This window comes from Thermobia domestica, chromosome 11, assembly GCF_964235325.1.
Source record: "Thermobia domestica chromosome 11, izTheDome1.hap1.1, whole genome shotgun sequence".
In the NCBI taxonomy this organism is placed as follows: Eukaryota; Metazoa; Arthropoda; class Insecta; order Zygentoma; family Lepismatidae; genus Thermobia; species Thermobia domestica.
The window spans coordinates 103,512,234-103,533,101 of NC_137464.1; the positions used below are offsets into that span (position 1 = coordinate 103,512,234).

The 20,868-nt window shown below is 29.8% G+C and overlaps 1 protein-coding gene and 1 long non-coding RNA gene across 28 annotated transcripts in view; one reads left to right on the forward strand and one right to left on the reverse strand.

The window, feature by feature from the left end:
* The window catches only part of LOC145664324 (uncharacterized), a 1,583,153-nt gene that overhangs the window by 1,287,373 nt on the left and 274,912 nt on the right, over positions 1 to 20,868 (reverse strand). The gene's annotated exons all lie outside the window — the stretch shown is intronic.
* LOC145664335 (uncharacterized) overlaps positions 1 to 20,868 on the forward strand; it is a 580,590-nt gene that overhangs the window by 68,417 nt on the left and 491,305 nt on the right. The window lies entirely within an intron of this gene.

Genomic DNA, 20,868 nt, shown 5'->3' on the forward strand with positions numbered 1-20,868 from the left:
TTAAGTTCTACTGCTTCCCTAACACCTGAAAAAAATTCCATAGATGAAGCATAAAAATATAATCTGAGTTTTACTTAAGAAAAAATCCAACTGGCGACCTTAAAAATTACAAAAAATGTTAATTAAGGTTTTTAAATTCAAAGGAGGGTGGGATTTCCTACATCGTATTTTCTAGATCCAACTTCATATTTCTCAATTATTAATGCTTGTCTCCCCCCCCAAAAAAAATCCTAGTTACAAAGTTGACTACTTTTAAACGTATTCGGTGTTTCTGTCAGGTTATGAATCAACAAATTGTATATTTTAATACATGTTTGTTTATTGTATTTTTCCACTGTACCATGGAAATCATTCTATATTTCTGTTTATCAAGATTAGTAGCTGAATTTGATAACATACATAGCACTGATACTATAACTTTATTCCGTGTGTACGTGTAACTAAATCGCAAACCAACCGTAACAATAGGAACTAGCGAGATATGAATATATGTGCTGAGTTAAGAAAATAAAATAACAAAGTGTTTTGTATTATAAGAGTTTACCAAGAAACAGAATAAACTTCTTACAGATAATTAATGATTTTATGTCGAAAATCTAAATATAAAGTTATATTTAATATTAATGACTGAATAAATAAGAATATAAATATAAATTTTTTAGTATTACAAATTTATAGTATTACAAATATAAATTAAGTAGTTCTACCGAAGTTTCTAGTTACTACCATCTACTGTCCTTCAATATAAACTATTTTGGTTTATCAAGTAGATTCTTAGATTTTTTTAACATGAAAGACGGATAGAATATATTTTAAGAATCTATTTATTCCTTCCTGAAGGAATTAGATACTATCAAAATTAAACTTAATGTAAGAACTTTTCTATTAATTCAAACTTAAAATGAAAGGTTGTTATATTTTTAGATTCCTAATACAACTTCTTTTATGGGTCTATTTTACGAAGTATTAGATTATGTCATTAATTTGTGAATCCCTTACATAATTAATTTATTACATTATATTGTATATTATTAATTATTTCTTCATTATTGAATACACTATAAATCGGTTTTGTAGACTGAGACATAATTCATATTGAAAATGAACTTAAAACTCTGTAGTACGTTAATAAAATCATACATATCACTTCAGTATTTTCTTTGAACATAGGACTATAATGTACCCCTGTAAGTTTACAATAGTTGTACGCTAATTTCTCGTAAATAAGTTTCACATATTTTATCAGAACTCATAGAATTATGTTATTTTTGAATTGAAATAACTAAATCGCATACAGAAGAAAGCATCTTTAGTAAATACCACAATGTAGTATGCATTGCAACATTTAATGAAGTGGACATTTGCATTCTTTATATAAAACATCAAAAGTAAATGTGCTTTGCTACATACTTGAAGTAAAATCTTAAACAAAATGGAGAATACATTTCTTATTTTGCTATTGTTCTATTAAGGAGTAAGTGTGCAGAAATTCAGAAATGAGAGTAAGAAGGGAACAAGTACTTTTCATTAATATTATTATTTAAGCAATACAGTAAGGATTATCAGTAATGTCATAATTGTTGAAATGAACTAAGCATACTTTTATTCATATGAAGGGTAAGGGGAAAAAAGAAGGAATGTCACAAAACTGGATTTTCGAGAAAACTGCGATTTAATATTGAAAACCGCGTAAGAAGAATAGGGTTAGTTACATCTTTTGCCCCCTTTTACATGGACATTTTTACATCTACGTATGCATGGCATATACAGTCAAATAGCACCAAAAGTCACCAACAGATAGGACAAAGCACCCGAAAAATCACATACATGGACATTCCTTGTTTCTTCCCCTTACCCTTCATATGATGTAAATTTACGTATTTTTTTAAACATTGTAATGTAATTGTCTTGACATGTTGCAATTGACATTGTTATAAATAATTTTACGTTCTCTAAAAATTGAGTTAAAAGTTGCGGAGGCTCAGTGGTGTGTAGGATCTCTGGTTCGTTCCCACCCCGCACCAAGTGCCCCTTGTGAAGTAAAAATTCCACACTTGTGTGTTTTCTCTAGATTCTTCCGTTTCTTTCCATTTTATTCAATCAGTAATTTTCATTCATCTTATCATTACAGTCTGCCTCAGCCTCAGTGCATAATCTGAGACGTCAAACTTAAAAATAAATGAAATTCAATTAATACATTTCATACAAATTGAAATTACTTAAACTTAGGATGTGAAGTTATTTCTCTTACTCTTAACATTCAGTTAAAGCAATAGAAATGACAATTAAACTTTACCAAAGTATACAAAACGTGACGACAAACTCGAATAGATTTTAGAAAGAAAATCCTAGAAAATCTGGTTTCAGTCCTGTAGCTTCCTACATGCTGAAAGTTTGTCACATACCCGCCAAGAAGGACGAAACAAATATCATTAAGTGTTAAAAACATATTTTAAAATAAAAAAGATAGCTGGCAATGAACAAAAACTAATATAAAACTAAATTAAACCTATTCCCGCACGATACACCCAACCTCAATAAATAACTTTTAAAAATCAATAAAAACTAAACAACAAAAATAAACTATCAAATAAAAAATAAATAAATAAAAGCAACAAAATCATTTCATCGCTCCTCATCTCATCACGTCTCTTCAACCTAAGACTGCCAAGCGTACAAGCTAGCAAAAATCGAACCTTCTAAAAAATAAAACTAAAAATTATAGTGTAAGTCTATTTCCTTTCTAACCCATTGGTTTGAGCTGTAAATAAAATAGTAAAAATCGGTATCCCGTGAGGGGATAATATATTTGTTACCTGTGTATTATGTATTAATTTTGTACCAATAAATCATATTTTATTTAAATTAAATTTTATCATTCAATAGCCATTGTTCTAACAACCAGTCAACAATCTAAAATATTATTTATAGAAAGAATCAATTCCAATTTTTAAAGAAACAAAACACTAAATAAGATATTTTCCTTTTTTCCGTTTTTTTCTAGTCGATTCAACCCTAAACAACAGTGATACTTTGAAGCTATTAAAAGAAATGAATATAGTGTTTGATCAAATACGATTCAGTTTTACAAAAAGGAATCGTGGTACAGACACACATGTAGTATCAAATGGCACAACCTTGTCTTATTAAATTATTTTAAGTAGTTCGTCTTATTTACTAATTTATTCTATGATTCGCTAAAAATGCTTGCTAAATAGGATAACGTAAGAAAAACATAAACTAACAAATATTACCAATACATTAAATAGTTTAGTTAATTTTACTGAGAAATTTGTTGTTATCTCCAGCACTGCTACACTTTTATCAGATAGGGCTCAAGTCGTAATTTCATTTTAGAACATAAATATCAAGAGGGATGTGAAAAGACGAGTACATTATCATTTTCTTATATTTTTAAAAATCAGAATACTAAAGAGATATATTAAACAGAAACTCTAATTTTAAATTAGCGTACAATAATAAATTAATGTAAATGCAAGTAGTATATCTATCACTTATTCCTGCAGAATGCAAATTATGAACTATACCAGATTGGCGACGAATGACATATGTTTGGAATTACAATTTTTTTTTCTCTATTTCCTTGAAATCTGCGCATGAGATTTTCCTTAAGCATCTAATTTTCTACACTTTGATGTGAACTAAGGTGTAATATATACTTCATTTGGACAATATTTTAGTTCAACACAATTTAATGTTTATAAAATTTAAACATAATTTTGATCTTTATATCCTTAACCATACTCTGAGCTGTCATCTTGCTAGTGTCACAACAAAGAGGTTAATGATTGTGTATTTCATCACAAAAAGTTGCATAGTCCTCGTATAGTATCAACGAGAACTGTGGTTTACAAAAAAAAACTTCACTTTCCATCATTTTCTCGAAAACGACGCATGAGTTTGAACATCCTCAAATATAAATTTGTTCAGCTCAACAAGGTCCAATGATTGGTAGCCCGATATCTAATCTCTGGACCATTTTTTACCCATTAATAATATCTTAGAATATGTGTAGTTTGCTTTATAGAATTGGGCGTGATGAAAAATATTCGGTGTTTTGTCCAGAACGTTATATTTTTCTACAAAATATCTTATTTCCAGTTAATATATGCAATGATATTGCATATTCTTATATAAAACATTCTTTTCATAAAGATTTAGGAATTATAATAGGTCTAAATGTAAAATTTGTGAAGTATATGTTTAAAGTAACATCATTTACGATAATTTCTTAAAACGCACGTTAACTACGACTCACTCTTTCAAAATTGAGTATTTCTGTTGAGCGAGGTAAGACGTTGTAAGCTATAAAAACATATTGAGTTTGTGAGAAAGATGAATCATAGGGGAGAGAGAGACGCTGCTGCTAGGATACCAGAAAAACGTGTTTCCAGCTCCACGTGGTTTGGAAAAAATTGTATCCACCCCTTTTCAATCAGAACGCAAGCGTGCTGGAACGAGCAGAACCACAAATTCTAACACATCGCGCCATCTGTTGACACCAGTCTAAACTAATGACAACATAAAAATTGTGTACAGATGTCGTTTAAATAGTACATATATCGAACGAATAGGTAGCGCTGTGATTCATTTCCGCAGGAAAAAGAAAAAAGTTGTAAAACTTGGCACACATGGCGCTTCAATCGGCGCTAATCATCAGACAAAAAGAACGGTTTTGTCTTTCCATTGACACTGTTACAATAGAACGCAAGAATATCGAATTTCCTCTCGAGCTCAGGAGCGTAATGGATTAGACCGAATATTTTTACTCTGATTACTTTTGTGTTGTCTTTCTTTGTTCCAAATTATTTATGTGATTTAGTAAATAATGCATTGATACCTTAAAACACAATTTCTTAATTAAATATTGAATATACAAAATGCTACGACTGTTGCTCATGCTAACATATCAATGCGGTTATGTAACTTTTAGGTGTCTATGATGCAGAATGTCTTTAGAATAGAGCAAGCATGTATCTAACATATTTGCTGCACTATGAAGATTATTCTTTATATAAATTAATTAGAATACCACCAGTAAATTTGTTTCTTAGTAGCGTAACGCATCTCTTCAGAACTAAGCCTATACGAAACTTAGTTCCACTTAAGTGGGATACGAAATGCATTAGGTCTTATCGTTAATTATCTTCCAGGCAGGAATACGGACCACTGAACCCAAGAGACAGACATTTAGATTTAATGTTTCACACGTCTAGAATCAAAATATCTTTAATAGGCCTAGTACTTCACATAAACGGTACAACAACAAATCAAAATTCGATAGTTGAAATACTATACATAACATTGCCTAACATATTTACTTGTAGGCGTGCATCCAAAAATTTTTGTTTGGGGTCCAAGCTTTGAAGGGGGGGGGTGAGTTCCTATATTACAAGTCACTACGACTGTGTAGTATTGAACGGGTATTATTCTATACCAGATAAGTAAAATTATAAAATACTTCCGCCTATAATTTCAGGAAAAAAATGATAGAAAAGATTTTTTAAATAAGAGAAAGACTACAGATGAACTGTAAAATCAAATTTTCATACTACATCAATCATTTTCCTGGTAAACAAGTATAGTTTTATTAACAAAGCGTACACATGTAGGTTGAGTTAGGAAGTCTTTTTTTTGGGGGGGGGGTTGTACGGACCCAGTGGACCCTTGTGGGATGCGCCTCTATATTTATATAACAGGATGAATATTTGATATAGCAAACTGAACAATAATGTATTTATACGGTGTTCATGTATTATAAAAACAACATTTGTTTATTTGAATACCACTTTTGAATTGCAATAACTATACTTCCCACATCTTCCCACTTATTTTCTTATTACGTAAAATATTTAGTAATGACTGTTTCTTTAAAATTTATAATGAACTTCTTTTCATAATATTAAAATTATATCATCAAAAAGGGTTAGTAATCATGTATTTTGGTTTGCAGTATCACTTTATTTATTATTGTACGTTTAGCAGTATTTGAATGTACTGTCTTGAATACGAATCTAACATTTTCCTTTAGCTGTAGAGCGTAAGGCGTCTTGAATACATTCGTGCGAGACGCTTAAATGTATGTTACCGAATCTTGCCGGTAGGTGACAGCACAATCTAATGTCTCTACGTCTCTAGAAACGTCTTGCTCGGTTGGTAAGTTGTGTGTTTTCAGGCATCCAATCGGAAAGCAGGGCGGTACTTGTGAGTTCCAGAAAATAAAACAAAAATAAAAAAAGAAAGGAGAGAGAAAGCTTCAACTTGTACCCTCATCACGTCTCACATCCCCTTTCTCTCCCACTCTCTCTCTCATGCACTCTTATTTTCTCCAGCTCTATAACCTCCCCTTTCTCTCTCTCTTTCTATCTCACTTATACGCACACAAACACACACACACACACACAAACAGAGAGGCCTCTCTCTCCGAGGTCTCTCCACAGACCATCTACATCCTATATCCCTTGGGTCATCTTCTTCTTCGTGGCTTGAAACAGGTTGGGCAGCCCCCATGACGCAAATTGTTTCAGTTTACGTATTAATATTGTGCCAACAGTCAACCAACGTATCACTTATTTTCAAAAGATTAATGAATGAATTTGAAGACATGCCAGCGAAGAAATAAAATAAAATAAAATAAGAGAAGGGATCCTTCTTTTTTTTTTTTTTAGGTAACGGCTTCATAAAGAGGGGAAGGAAAAGGAGGGGGAAGCTCCTTCTTCTTATAAGTTGTTTTATATCTTTCTGTATATGCTTTGCACGCTGTTTTGAAAAGAAACGACGACATTTCAAGAACCATATATAACCCAAAGGAAATGAAAAGGTACTTTTTTTCTTTTTATTATATAGAACCGTGCCATCTAAAGAAGGAATATTTCAACACAACAAGTCTCTCTCTTCTTTGATGGTAAAGAATTTACGAAATGGTTTGGTTGCTAGTGGCAAGAGAGAGAGAGAGAGACGGAGGTCAAGGAAGAACTTATTTTGGACAAAGGAACTTGAATATAAGAACACAAAAGATTCTTCAAAGGAAGAATGGTGTTACGTAAGAATCAGATAATAAAATAAGAAAAGGAAACAAAAAATATGACTTGGATTCATCAATATTATAAATTTAATAAGCATGTCTTCTACATATCACTTTATTTCTTCTCATCTCTTTAACGCCCTTTTAATATATGCACTAATACTTAAGATATTTCTCGGAAATTTTACGTTTTCAGCCCCTTTTTAACAATGAATTAACGAAAGAAAGGTAAGAAATCAACTAATCCTTAAAGTCAGTTAATAGTTTAATGTTTCCTACATAATTTTCCCAATGTTTCTTAGTAACTAACTGGTGTAATTTGGTTTGTGTGTTGCCAGTTCAAGTCTCCGTAAGAATGCTTGCCTTGTTAAAAAAAAAAAAAAATCTAGTAATCATTTCTACTGTATCACTTAAAGACCTTCCCGTCTGATGTAACTTCGCAGCTAAACTGGGATACTTTCTAGTGAATCATTTTTCTTCATAACCCGTAACTTTACTTGGCCTCCCAATTTTTCATTAAAGAAACTATCCGAAAGCAATCTTATTACAATTCCTAATATATATATATATATATATTACAACATTTTGTTTTCGAAGATGTTCTGAATGATAAACACGCATGCAGGAGAAAAATGAATGAAGTTTTGTACTGCGGAGCGCACCACATAACCACAGTACATGCTGCCACCTATTGTCAAACAGTTGAACTACGTTCTTATGTGAAAAATGTTTTCGCTCTTCCAACGCGCTAGTAACATGTATTGAAGTACAGCGTGTTTATTTATGTTATGTAACGTTGAAGGTAGCGTATACGAATTATATTTATGAATAGCTATTATACTGATTGGTTACTTGAAAGATATACTCTATTTTCAATTGCATTACCTGACTAGAGTTGATTGTGTTAGTGTTTTATTTTTCTTCTAACAATATTTGAAAGTAGGCAGAAATACGTATTACTACTGAAGATGATAATAATTTGTTAATATTTTGGATCGTTGGATGCTATTACCAATAACTAAGACAATAAAATAATGAAGTGAAAGGAGGGTGGAATCTGCTGAACCATCCATTTATACTGTTTTACTTCTTATGTAATATATTTTTCCTATTTTCAATATCTCAATTTATCAAAAATAAATGATATCGTACTTTATGTAGGATTACTAATTCGAACATCGTTATACTTTCTATACCAATTCAACATAATATAAACAAAAAAAAAATGGTTCTACGAATATCCTTCCAAGAATGACACCCATTGAATGATCAGTTCTCGTTATATGTATATTGTATTACGCACTCAGCTATACATATTAATTAAACATATTTTCAATTACTTAAATATATATGGCTTTTAACAATATGTTGAATAATATATACAATTGTAAAAAAAGGAATATTAACAGTTATAGTAGACGTATTTGAAAATTTCAAACGCTCAACCAACATATTTAACAAAATATATAGATACGTGTTTCCATATATATTTTTTGATATATTCTCCGAAACCTATTTTCTATACATTATGGACATAGACACATAAGGAGTTGAGAAATTACATTTTAATAGTTTCGTAAGCTATAATAACTATTAATGAATCTTATGTTAATTATTGATTTTACTAACTTATTCGTAATCACATAAAATAGAGAAACAAATAACATTCTCATTGTCTGTAATTAAGTTCAAATAAGGCAGATGATATTTTTCATCCCCATTATTTTCATCCAGTCATACTTTGACTCAATTTTTCATTATCTTCATAATCAAGGACATATTACTACGTAAAGTATGCATTGTATTTCTATTAAAAGTTAAATGTAGGCCTACTTAAGAGCAAAACTTCTTTTTATTTTAGGCCTACTTTCAATTTACTTGACACAAATAACCAATACTTATTCATTGTCACAAGACTTCATTAAAATTGAAATAAATAATTCTTAATTTTAAATTTGTTTAACGTTAATAAATATAAAACAATCACTTATAACCCACTCAAAATTTATGCGATTATTCATAGGGAGTTAATAGGTAGAGTTTGTTAGCAATTTTAATAACAGTTGGTTTTGAATACCATTCCCGCATGGTGATCATGAAATTCATTCGTAGATGAAACTTTTGAAACAGCAGTAATGCAAATCAACATGCTATATCATAATTATTTCTTTACATTACTAACTTGATAACAAATCTAATGGGATTGAACTAATCACTTCATATATTTAGAAAGACGAAGGTTCCTCGCCTCAGAAATATTAAGTTCTGAAGCAAGGAACCTTCGACCGTCTAAATATATGAAGTTGATTAGATATATATTTTTATGGTATTTCAAAGGAAACTCAATCCTTTTGGAAGTAATAGAACGTTTGAAAACATTGTAGATCAACATGAATGAAATATTCATTGTCAATTTAATCATTTCAAGAGAAATTCAAATACAATAAAAATGTAATTAGTATATTTGATATTTCTTTTATTTTCTTAGTTATTCTAAGTTTAAAATATATAGCTACGTGCTATATATTAAATAAATAGTTCAATATAATATTAAATAAATACAAATTACAATGACGGAATGATATGAAGTAAAATATAAATCGTATTTAGATGCAGATTATTTATGTAATTATATATCATCCAATAACTTGCAAATTAAACTTTTCTGGCATCAAAATAATACTTCTATAATATTTTTGAAGACGGAAAAGCTAAAGCTAGACATTGGAACATTCTTTACTTATATAAATTTAAATTTTCAATTATCATAAATCTATATATTTATAATTATATTGAAATAGGAACCTCTTGGTTAATGAGTTAGGAGAAAATAGTGTATAAATCAGTAGCGTCATTTCAGGTTTTGGCAGGAATAGAGAGAGAAACATTGTCTATCGACAAAAGAGTTTCACGTTTTTGACTAGCATATTAGTATAAATTTATTAAAAAGTATGTGTTTCTTAAGCTCATGGTAGAGGAAATTGACTCCCAAACCATCTACATATGACGCCTCTGATACAGATACATATGTTCTTTCATATGAGCAATATATTTTATGAAACTGCACACATTTAACTCCTGTATTATATATATATATATATATATATATATATATATATATATATATATATATATATATATATATATATATAGATATAGATAGATAGATAGATAGATACTTGTACAATTTATATACAAGTAAAGTCAATATCTTTATAATTTATAAAGTAGTTCAAATATTTTTTATCTCACGCATGACAAATGGGTCTAGGATAGAATTCTAAAAGCATCTGTAAAATAAAATTCGTAAATTATCTACAGTTTTGGACACTATGGAGATAAAAATAATATAATGTATAACTTATAAATGTTTACATACTTCAAAACATGAAACAATTTAACTTTTTTCTTACTGAACTATGTATAATTATGCCTCCAAATATTGTAATATGCGTTTTGATTTTAATTCTAGTATAAAGCCTGAGGAAACTAGACATTTAAATTTACACTATTCAGTGTGTTAATTTGGGTGAAATAGATCTTTGTGAGTCGACATTCCTTGTGCTTAAAATTAATTTTAATTTATTGGACTTGGACAATGACACTATTAGCTTTCGTGATTATGTGATTATATCAATGCTACAGCCATTAGAACATCTAGAAGCATATAATTTCATAATTGGTTTAGCGGAGAATTTACCGATCGTATTGGCCGCGTGCTCTGATTGAGACATGCAACAGGTGTGTTTACAAACAGTGTTTTGCCAAATAGCATTGAATGGGTCACAATACCGAGCGATCAATAACCAATCGTGTCGCTTAATGCTGAAAGCCATTAAGTTTCCTGTGGTATAATAAAAGCCACGAAGTTTACAGACGCAGTGAAACGTTCGCATGCCAATACTTCATAAATAATGCAGTTTGTAAACAGTGTTCATGAATGGAACTTAGAACACACGAGAAAGATAATTTGAATCAATTTGTTTAATAGTTACTTTAAAGATAAAATTATGCTGTATTCTAGATTTCTTCTTTTATTTGCACTTTCAAGTAGATATTGCTAGAAACTTGCCAGAAATGTTATATTTTATTAGAGAATTGTCATGTGAATTACTTGAAATTATAATTCAAATTTACGTGAATCTAATGTTTATTTCGTTGTAATCCAGTGTATAGTGAAAAATTATCCTACTAAAATTGTCCATTTTACAGAGATATTATTGTATTTTTTTCTGATGCAGTTGCTAATAATTTTCTAATCTTTTGACCTATTATGAATTAGACTTTAAGACATCATAGATATAAGAAACCACCATTACTCTATTTTCTTAAAACAGTAAGATTGAATTTCTAATATTAATAGAAGAAAATATATTCACAAAACAATTTTTAATTTGTGTTTAAAAGTGATAAGTTGGTAGTAACAGATATCAAAATGTTCACATACCAACATTAATGATGAATTATGAATAATTTAGAGAATAGTAAGTTGCAAAATTTTGTTTCGAGGTGAGTACATCAATTACATAAGGGTATTCCATTACTTTTTAATTTTAGATAAAGTAGGCTAAAGAATTTAACCTAGAGAGTTGTGAGAACTTCAAAACGTTTAGTCTCATATTGCGTGCAGTGAAAGTTATGTTTTGAAAAATTGCACAGACTTCGAACAGAGAAGTATGAAAATGTTACAAATGCAATTAAATACTCACTCCAGTCTGAAAAATCAAGCCAGTTCTTCTCAAATAAACTACATCAAAAATTCGATCAATTTGTTAAAACATAAATATGGTATATTTTTATAAGCATAATTATTAACGTAATCACACCAGCACTTCTACGTATATCGAATAACGTTTTTCATATAACGAGAATTGTTTTATTTTAAGACTAAATTTGTTTAGCATACTTCTGGTAATTCATTCTTATAATCAAATTTGACGACAATGCAATGGATTTAGATTTCAGATGTTTTCGGATCAGACGGATTTTAGATGTTTTCAATTTTCTTTGTTAGAAAGAAAGGTGAAATCTCAACTTAATTGATCTGTATTGTAAATATTTTAACAACTGCAGGTAAACACTTAATACCCACATCCATTTTTAATTTCTGGCAGTTTCCATCATTATTTTGTTATTTAAATTATAGTTTCATGGAATATTAGTTCATTTGGCAAATAATAATATTGAGAAAAACTACTGAATATTGAAATTAAATTTAGGAAGTAGTAATGGGAGTTAAATTATTAGAAATGTGTGTAGTGGAACAAGCATACCTTGAAATATGCATATTTGTAACGAAATTATTTTGACAATAGGTTAAATATTTAGAAGGAAAACAAGGAAAACATGGCCCTAATTAATCAGTTATCGTATTCCTCTCTCATTTCATAATTTTATTGTATGTGAGGTTAATGACAAAGTTATATTTTTATACTTTGGTTCTGACATTATTGTGGAAAGATTCGTGTTTTGTGTAAACTCATTTATAGTTGTAACAAATAAGAATGAAACTAGGTTAATATGCAAACCAAACCTAGAATATAAATTATTAATATAGACTAACAACACAAACTCGTTTTACTGCTTATAACGTTTTGTGAACCAAAAATATGGCTTTTTTCGGAATCCAGTATATCTTTAAATTACTTAATTATTACTAAATCATTCCAATATTTTGTTTTGGCTTTAATAATTAAGACTGAGTCTCCAACTTCCGGAGTTGACAGCGTTTCCAGATTCCAGAGACAATTGTTATTCCCATCGTATACAGTAGCATTAAATAGTTCAAATAATGTCGATGAGTAAGAGACTAAAATACTTTGCCACCAGAAAATTCTAATGTTGCTCATAAGTGACCATTTTCCTTTCATTGCTACTTGATCTTTTACTCTTATGTGTCTCGAGAAGTTATAGTGTACACTAGTTATTTTAGTTCCTTAAATAACAGACACCAAATGATTTATTCACACTACAAGCATAAGAGTTATCTATATTGGACTAATCTTAATAAACGCACATAATATCAACATATACTATAGTTAAATATTTCACTTGTAATGTAAAAATAAAATGTATCAGCTACAGTGTCTAGAGAATCGTTCATCATAACATTCCTTATATTTTTTTTGGTACATTTACAAATATACAGCTTTCTATTTATTATTTTGAATCTATGTGGAAAATGATCTTGTGAAGTTACAATGGGAACGTAATGACCAGAAATACTTATATTAGGTAAATGGAATGCTCTTGGATGGAAACACTTATATAGACAAAATTAGAACTCAAGTGTCAATTCATATATTTTTTAGTGAAAAAGACAGTCTTAGAGCTGTCAAATTCTAGAATTTTGCTTCTAAAATAATGAATTTGATACATATTCTTTTATCAACAATTATTGTGGAAAATTGTTAAAACGAATGTTACATACAGTAATTTATTATTTCAATTTATTATTCATTTTCATATTTTTCAGCATACAGTATTTTCTTGATTGCATCATATTTGTCTTTTAGTTGATATGAAAAGTTAACAATGATATCAAAGTTCAATTTCCAAAATACTCTACGTAACATACTGTTATCAACATATACTATAGTAAAATCTATTGAAACTGGTATCACGTAAGTTAATTTACTATTTCAATACAATGTGTTAATATTCAGTTCACCATTCTACAGACTGTATTTTGTTTTCTAGAACAGGTTGATATTGAAATGCATGTTATTTTGACAAGGCCTCCAAGGCCTCTTTGCCTCCGAAAATTATTCGATTTCATACATATTCTCCTAACAGATTGCACTACAAGTAAATTTTGGAAATAAGCATTACAAAAGTTAATGATATTCTGTAATTTACGAATTTTTAAGATTGCAATCTAGAATACACCCTTCTATAGTTTCCTCTATATGTTGATTATATCTTTTAATAGATACTAACATCTAAACTTTTGTTACTATTCTGTGACTTAATGCCATACAAATTGATAAAATGAAAAGAAAGATAAAAGAAAAAATAATTTCTTTGTTTTAATCTTGATAGGTATCCAAAGTATTTAACTAGTGGATAGAGGGTTAAAACTTAAGACTTGTCTCAAGATGGAGTGTGTGTACACAACCTTTGATAGAAGACAAGAATCTTATTAGAACAATGTTGATCAATTCCATAGCTAATAATACTTCTCATAATTTACAGTAATGTAAACTGATATTTTGAAGTTTTAAGATCACTGAAAATAAATCAATATTACATAGTTGTTTTAACTCACCTTTCACCTTACACCTTTCACAATACTTTATCTTGATTTGTTTCAAGCAGAAATGATTTCCATACTTCAAAGTAGATAATAGTACTTAATTCTATGTTGTTAAATACTTATTAGGTAATAATAATTAGTGGTCAGTGGATATATTTTCCAATATTTTAAGTTCGTATACTTTTATTATTAATTGATAATATGGAGTTATTGCTATACACTAATTTAGTAATACATATAAAATATATTGCCTATACTCATATGAATTAAAAATTTATATTTACTGCACATTTTTGAAATTTATTTCTTGAGTTTTTGCTTTAACAGTATGAGTTTGGAAAGTCAAATAAATAAATTAGTTACGAACTCAAGTCCTTTGTGTTTCTGCAAAAATGACATAAATTCCGAAATTTAGTGAATATATTTATATGTAACAAAAATTATTGGGATATTATTATTCCGTTAATTTTTTGTGGGAAATTGATATTATGAGAACATACTTGTTTCAAGATAGGGCATAGAAAAATATAAAAGAAATACATGTTTATGTTATAATTAATGTAGAAAATTGATATACCAGTCTTTCACTAGCGTAAACTGTGTAGTTAAGGCATGTTGTTTATTTATTTATTCATACCAAAAAAAACTTACACACCATAGTAATAGTTGAACTAACATTCGTATTAATACACATATTTTAACGACACTAGCGATGCAAGCTAAGTTGAGAAAATATCATATCTGAAATACTTAACTTTTAGTTTATATATATATTCTTAAATTCATAAACCATCAAATATATTATTTAAATTTAAGAATGTTTTTATTCGGTAATTTTTAGTTTCGATAAATGTATATATATATATATATATATATATATATGAAATTAATCTTGTGTATGAGTGAATATGGAAAACGCTTAAATGCGGTTAAGTTTCTTAACGGGTAAAATAATTTCGGAATATAGTTATTACTATCTCAAATTGGAATATATAATATTGCTTTAATTAACATACATATCTTGAAAGTAGATAGGGAGGTTTTAATGCATGCTTTATATTTATCTCATATATATATATATATTCTTTTTAAATTTTTGTACAACAATTTTATCGACTTGGTCTGTTTTTTGTGATTGAATCACGAAAAATCAACTAAACACGTTGCAGCGAATTACTTCGGAACATAGTACCTACATTGAGCTAGGATTTTGTCATGTTACTTTGATTCGAAGGCATATAGTAAGGTGGGATGGGGTCTAAATTCATCTGAAAAATTTAGTATTAAACTAACCACTCAAATTAGGATGATGTTACTCGATAAACGTATTTTTCATTAAAAATCAGCTAACACAACTCCTAATGTTTCCGAAACTCACTTTTTAAGGAGAAAGTCTTTCTATGTTTATTCTTGTCCTCCTCACATCGATTGTCTCTGCTTTGTGATCGCAGGAAAACGGTATACTCGTTTGAAATTATTTTTGGAAAATAGTAATTCTGCCTCAAACTGGGTTTTATCTTGTATGATTAACGTCCGTATCCAAAAGATGTAAAGGGTTCAAGTTTATGTTCAAAAAGAAAATCTTACTAGTTTGTATCATTTCGCTTTCATTGAAACGTGTATCGTATAGTGCGTAGGAGGATTAAAATATTTAGGTAAATCTACATTTCCATACCTGAGAACGGACAATTTAGCTAGTATATTTTAAAATAATGATCAGTCAAAATACTCTATTCTGCTATTATATTATTGCTTACCAGTAGTTTGTTCGATAGTAACTTCTAATCCATTTACAAAAGCCAGATACAAGAATTTTAATTAGTAAATGAGAGGATTAATAGTTTGTCTTGAAAACTTGGAGTTAGAAAAATGAAGTAAAAAAGTAAATTGCAAATTCGAAGTCAATGGTAGCAATATGCAAGCAATAAGTAAATTTGACTTCATCACACTGATGATCTTTGCACACATCAAATTTTGATACAATTATAAGTATATTTTGGTATACTTTCAAGAATACCATAGTTGAATTGCCAAGAATGTAGGATACATATCGATATAAGGAGAAATGCATATTCTTTTTAATATTAAATGTTATATTACGGTATTTTTGACTAGGAAGATATAAACACTTCTTGAAAATATACTAAATAGCAAATTTAATTGTGAGTTAGGTCTGTGTTCCTAAGTCTTTAGATTAGATTATAGATTGTGTTAAGAATGTATTACTGAAAAATTCAAGATATAATATAAAAGTTGGTTATCTTTTTAAACATCCTCCTTAATATGGGAAATAAATCATTTAGCATAAGTCCATTCAACTTTATGAACAATTAAATAAGTAAAGGTGAAATATTGGAATTCCTAGATATTTGTAATACCTAGGTTTCAATAGATTTATTAGAGAAAGTATTCTGTGTAAATATGGCACAGAAACTTGCTTTTACCAATTCTTCAACCTTATTATATATTTTAAGTCCTAGATTATTAAACAAATTCGATTTTATGATGTGGTGAGATATCTGTATATTTGGCATGAAAAGACTTTTAAACTTATTATATGAGTGACCCATTATATTGTATTTACACATTATTGCATTTATGAGAATCAAATAGGGTAAACTGATATTAATAAAAGATAAATTAACAATATGAGTATTTAGGTTAACTCTTTTAAGATTTTTGGTAACTTTTGTTACCATGGCGTAGTATCATGTTCGATCGCTTATTTAGGATCTATAACAAATATGTAAGTAGGTCCTTTTTATTAGTCAAATCAAGAATGGACAAAAGACTACAATAGATGCATTTTGGAAATGATGGTCAAATTGGCGGTGCCAAATGGGGGCGGAGTAGCGTGACTTTTTAGTTTTTCTTAAGGCAAATTTCAATTTTTTTTCGCCTTTAGTTTTCAAGATATCAGATTGAAACTTTGCATAAGGATTGTGTGTACTTTTTGGTATTTCTCAACTGTTTCAAATCCCTAAGCAAAACCGGGGTCCGAGCGGCGCAAATTTTACGAGAAAGTGATTTGTTTCAGAAAAATTTTTTCCCGATTTTTCCAATCCAGATTTACGATACGGACATGTGAGTGGTACCGTTGGAAAGGACTTGTTACACTAAAGAAAATGACATTTTAAACATTACTCCAGGCCAAATAGTAATGACACAGTAAATTTGTACAATATGTATACATATGTATATAGGGTCTAAGGCCTAAATTTATACTTTCAACAATTTTCTCAGCCCTTTGTTCACAGAGACAAGATTGAAATTTTGCACTCGTATTATGAACGTAACAACGTATTATTTTCTTTAGAAAGAAAACTCAGATCTCTACGTGAACCCAGGCCCGGGCCAGAGGGGCAAAGTGTTTTGGCGGGATTTCCAAAAAATATTCGTGGCTGTTTAACGAATTTTCCAGTTCCGGTATATGATGCGGACACGAGAGTGGTAAAGTCGGAAAGTGATAGCTGTACTGAAGAAAATGGCGTTTGAACCATGACTCTAGGCCAAATAGTAATGACACAGTATATTTTTTAAATATATATATATATATATATATATATATATATATATATATATATATATATATATATATATATATATATATGAAGAAAATGGGTCACATTCAAAAAATTCAGATAAGTAGCTGAAGCCAGGCACGGGAAAAAGGGGCACAAAAATTTCGAAAAAATTCTTTTTCCAAATATCTCCCGGTGCTACCCGATTTTCACGTCTCTGGTGTATAATACGGACAAGTGAGTGATACCGGTGGAAAGTATGCTCTGTCTTGAAAAGAACGAGGTATCAATCATGATCCTACGATAAATAGTAAGGAAGCGGTAGCTGTGTAAAATTTACTTCAAAAAGTGAAAATCCTAAAAGGGTTAAAAATAATAAATAATAACATGAATACTAGAGTTAGAATCCTCGTAAGTAAATCATCAATATAGAATAAGATGTATCTAGCTATCGTTGACTTATTTACTAGAGAAAAAAACTATAATTTAAAGCTGATACCAAGTGCACATCACAGTACTCCTTAGTAAAATATGTCTTTTACGATTAAAGGCGCTAATTCACATTTGATTAAGCAATTAAGTACCAATGTTTTATGTCTCAGTATCCTTAAAATATAATTGAAGACCTACTTTTCACCCTCACTACTTTCTGCTTATTTAGCTACATATTATCTTCAAGTTTGAATATATTATTGAGCTATACCAAGTCGTTAAATGGCAAGTATCTAAAAAGTAGTCTCAAAATGTTTAAGCGACAGGAAGCACGCAAGATGGATTCACTCATTTACTTATTAAGGAGGATCATTAGGTACTTCTTGTAAACTGTAAGGACTGTGTGGAAGTTGTTAGAATCTAGTATTAGTAAATTAATCAGGCAATGTATTGTAAAGAATTTTGTTCTTCCTTTGTATTTCATTGTAACGAGGGGAGTTGGATGCACTTACTTGTTGATTGAAAATACTTTGGTACAGTTGATCATATATATCATAAATGTATCATAAATATTAGTGTAATTAGAGCAAGCAGGATCTTGGAAGTTAAATAAAATGGGGGAACCCAAGAGTTACGTTGATCATTTATAAGTAAACATATATTTTTTGAATTTCTAGCTGACTGTTGTCAGCTCATCAAGGTAGTTAATACAGTGGAAGACCTCTTTAATTAATAATAAGTGAGATGAAATTACTTCAGACCTTTACGAAATTACTTGCATTTAATACAACAGACTTAAGAGAAAACACCATCAAATTTGGCGCAGTCTCAGTTAAGATGATACGCTCCATTTTATATTTAGAGAGGCATCATTTTCTTCGTTAGAATAATTTGATTTAGGTTATAGTCGAGTACAGTCCTACATACAAAGAGTTCAAAGATATGAATGTAAAATTCACTTTCAGAAGACTGGAACGTGTATTTATTTGGGAATTATTGGAGCCAAAGTGCATGATGATTTGTGTGACCTGTGTTCGCCAGATATGGCGTACGACAAAACATTAGAACAACTTTTAGAAATGATGATTGCACATTACGAAGTGGCCAGAAACGAGATAGCGGGAAAATGTAAATTTCATATTAGGAAAGCAAAACATCAGACAGTTGCTCAATTTGCTCTCTAATTAAGTAAATAAGCAACATATTGTAACTGGGGTACGTGTTTAGACCATGTTTTGGGTTTTAAAAGAAAACAGCATGCAGACAACTTTTGACAGCAAGAAAATTGACTTTCCAATAGGCAGTAGTTATGGCAAATGCAGTGGAGCAGATTGAAGCACAATTAGATGTGTTCGAACCGAGAGAATATTCTTCACAGGGATTAGCTAAAGTTTCTAACTAAGAAGGATGGAAATAGTTTAAACAAGCTCTTAGGTCTTCAGGATCAGGTTTACCTGCGTCATGGGAGTCAACTTGGATTATTTGCAAACAAAAACTTTCAGTTTGAACTTGCAAAAAGTGTCAAACTAGGCATCCAAAATATGAAAGTCCTGCCCGAGGCAAGCAATGTTATCTCTACATGGACTGGAATAGTTTTACTCAAGTTTGTACAGATAGTCAATGGAAAAATGAGATTAAAACAGCAAGTGAGGAGAAGGAAGCAACTAATAAAAAAAAACAAGTGGATAATCAAGATGATATAGATTTAGAGGACATTGTAAAGTAAGAGACTATCGAGGTAAAGTCATCTGAACTGGAAGTAAGGAGTAATAGTAATTGACGCTATAGGAAAATGCAAGCCCATTAGGAAGATCACAAAGTTCGATATTGCTAAGTACGAGAGAACAATCGGCTATGGCAAAAGTAAAAAGTGGCAGAAGAAGAAGATGATTTAAAAGACTTTAGAGAAACCACAGAGAAACGATTGAGATTTTCTAAGGATAGGAAGAGAGTGAACGGATCAAAGTAAAGCAAAAATTTGCCAGTAAAAGTGCTGAATACAGAACAAAGCTATAGCAATACGAAGAAAACAACAAACATGTTTTAGAGGATGTCAAAGAAATCGTTGAATGAAGGAAGAGCAGGGTTAATAGTGGTGAAGGGAAAAAGAATAGAAACACCAGCAGAGATGATTGATAAAAAAAGAGTTTCTGTTGAGAGACGAGGTTCAGAGTAGTTTACTAGAGGAAATAACAGAAGGGAAAGAGATAGTTCTGGAACAAAGCATCAAGATTAAGTTAAACAACAAAAATAGTCATTTTCTCGTGACCGGGGAAGAATGTTAGGATACCTCTGAAATTGTTGGGATCTGGTGCACTGAAATCATCAGGCAAGGAATTTAGTTCTCATTTTGCCAGTTATTATAACTAGGCCAGTTGGATATAGTTTCTTATTGATTGAAGATACGTTGGTATAGTTGATTGAGGGATCATAAATATTGAGGTAATAAAAGCAAGTAGACTATTGGAAGTTCATTAAATAAAATAAGGGAATTCAATAGTTACATTGGTCATTTATATTATATGTATAAGTAAACGTATATTTTGTGAATTTGTAGAGCTGTTGACAGCAAACAAGGTAATTAATATACTGGAAGACCTATTCACTTAATAACT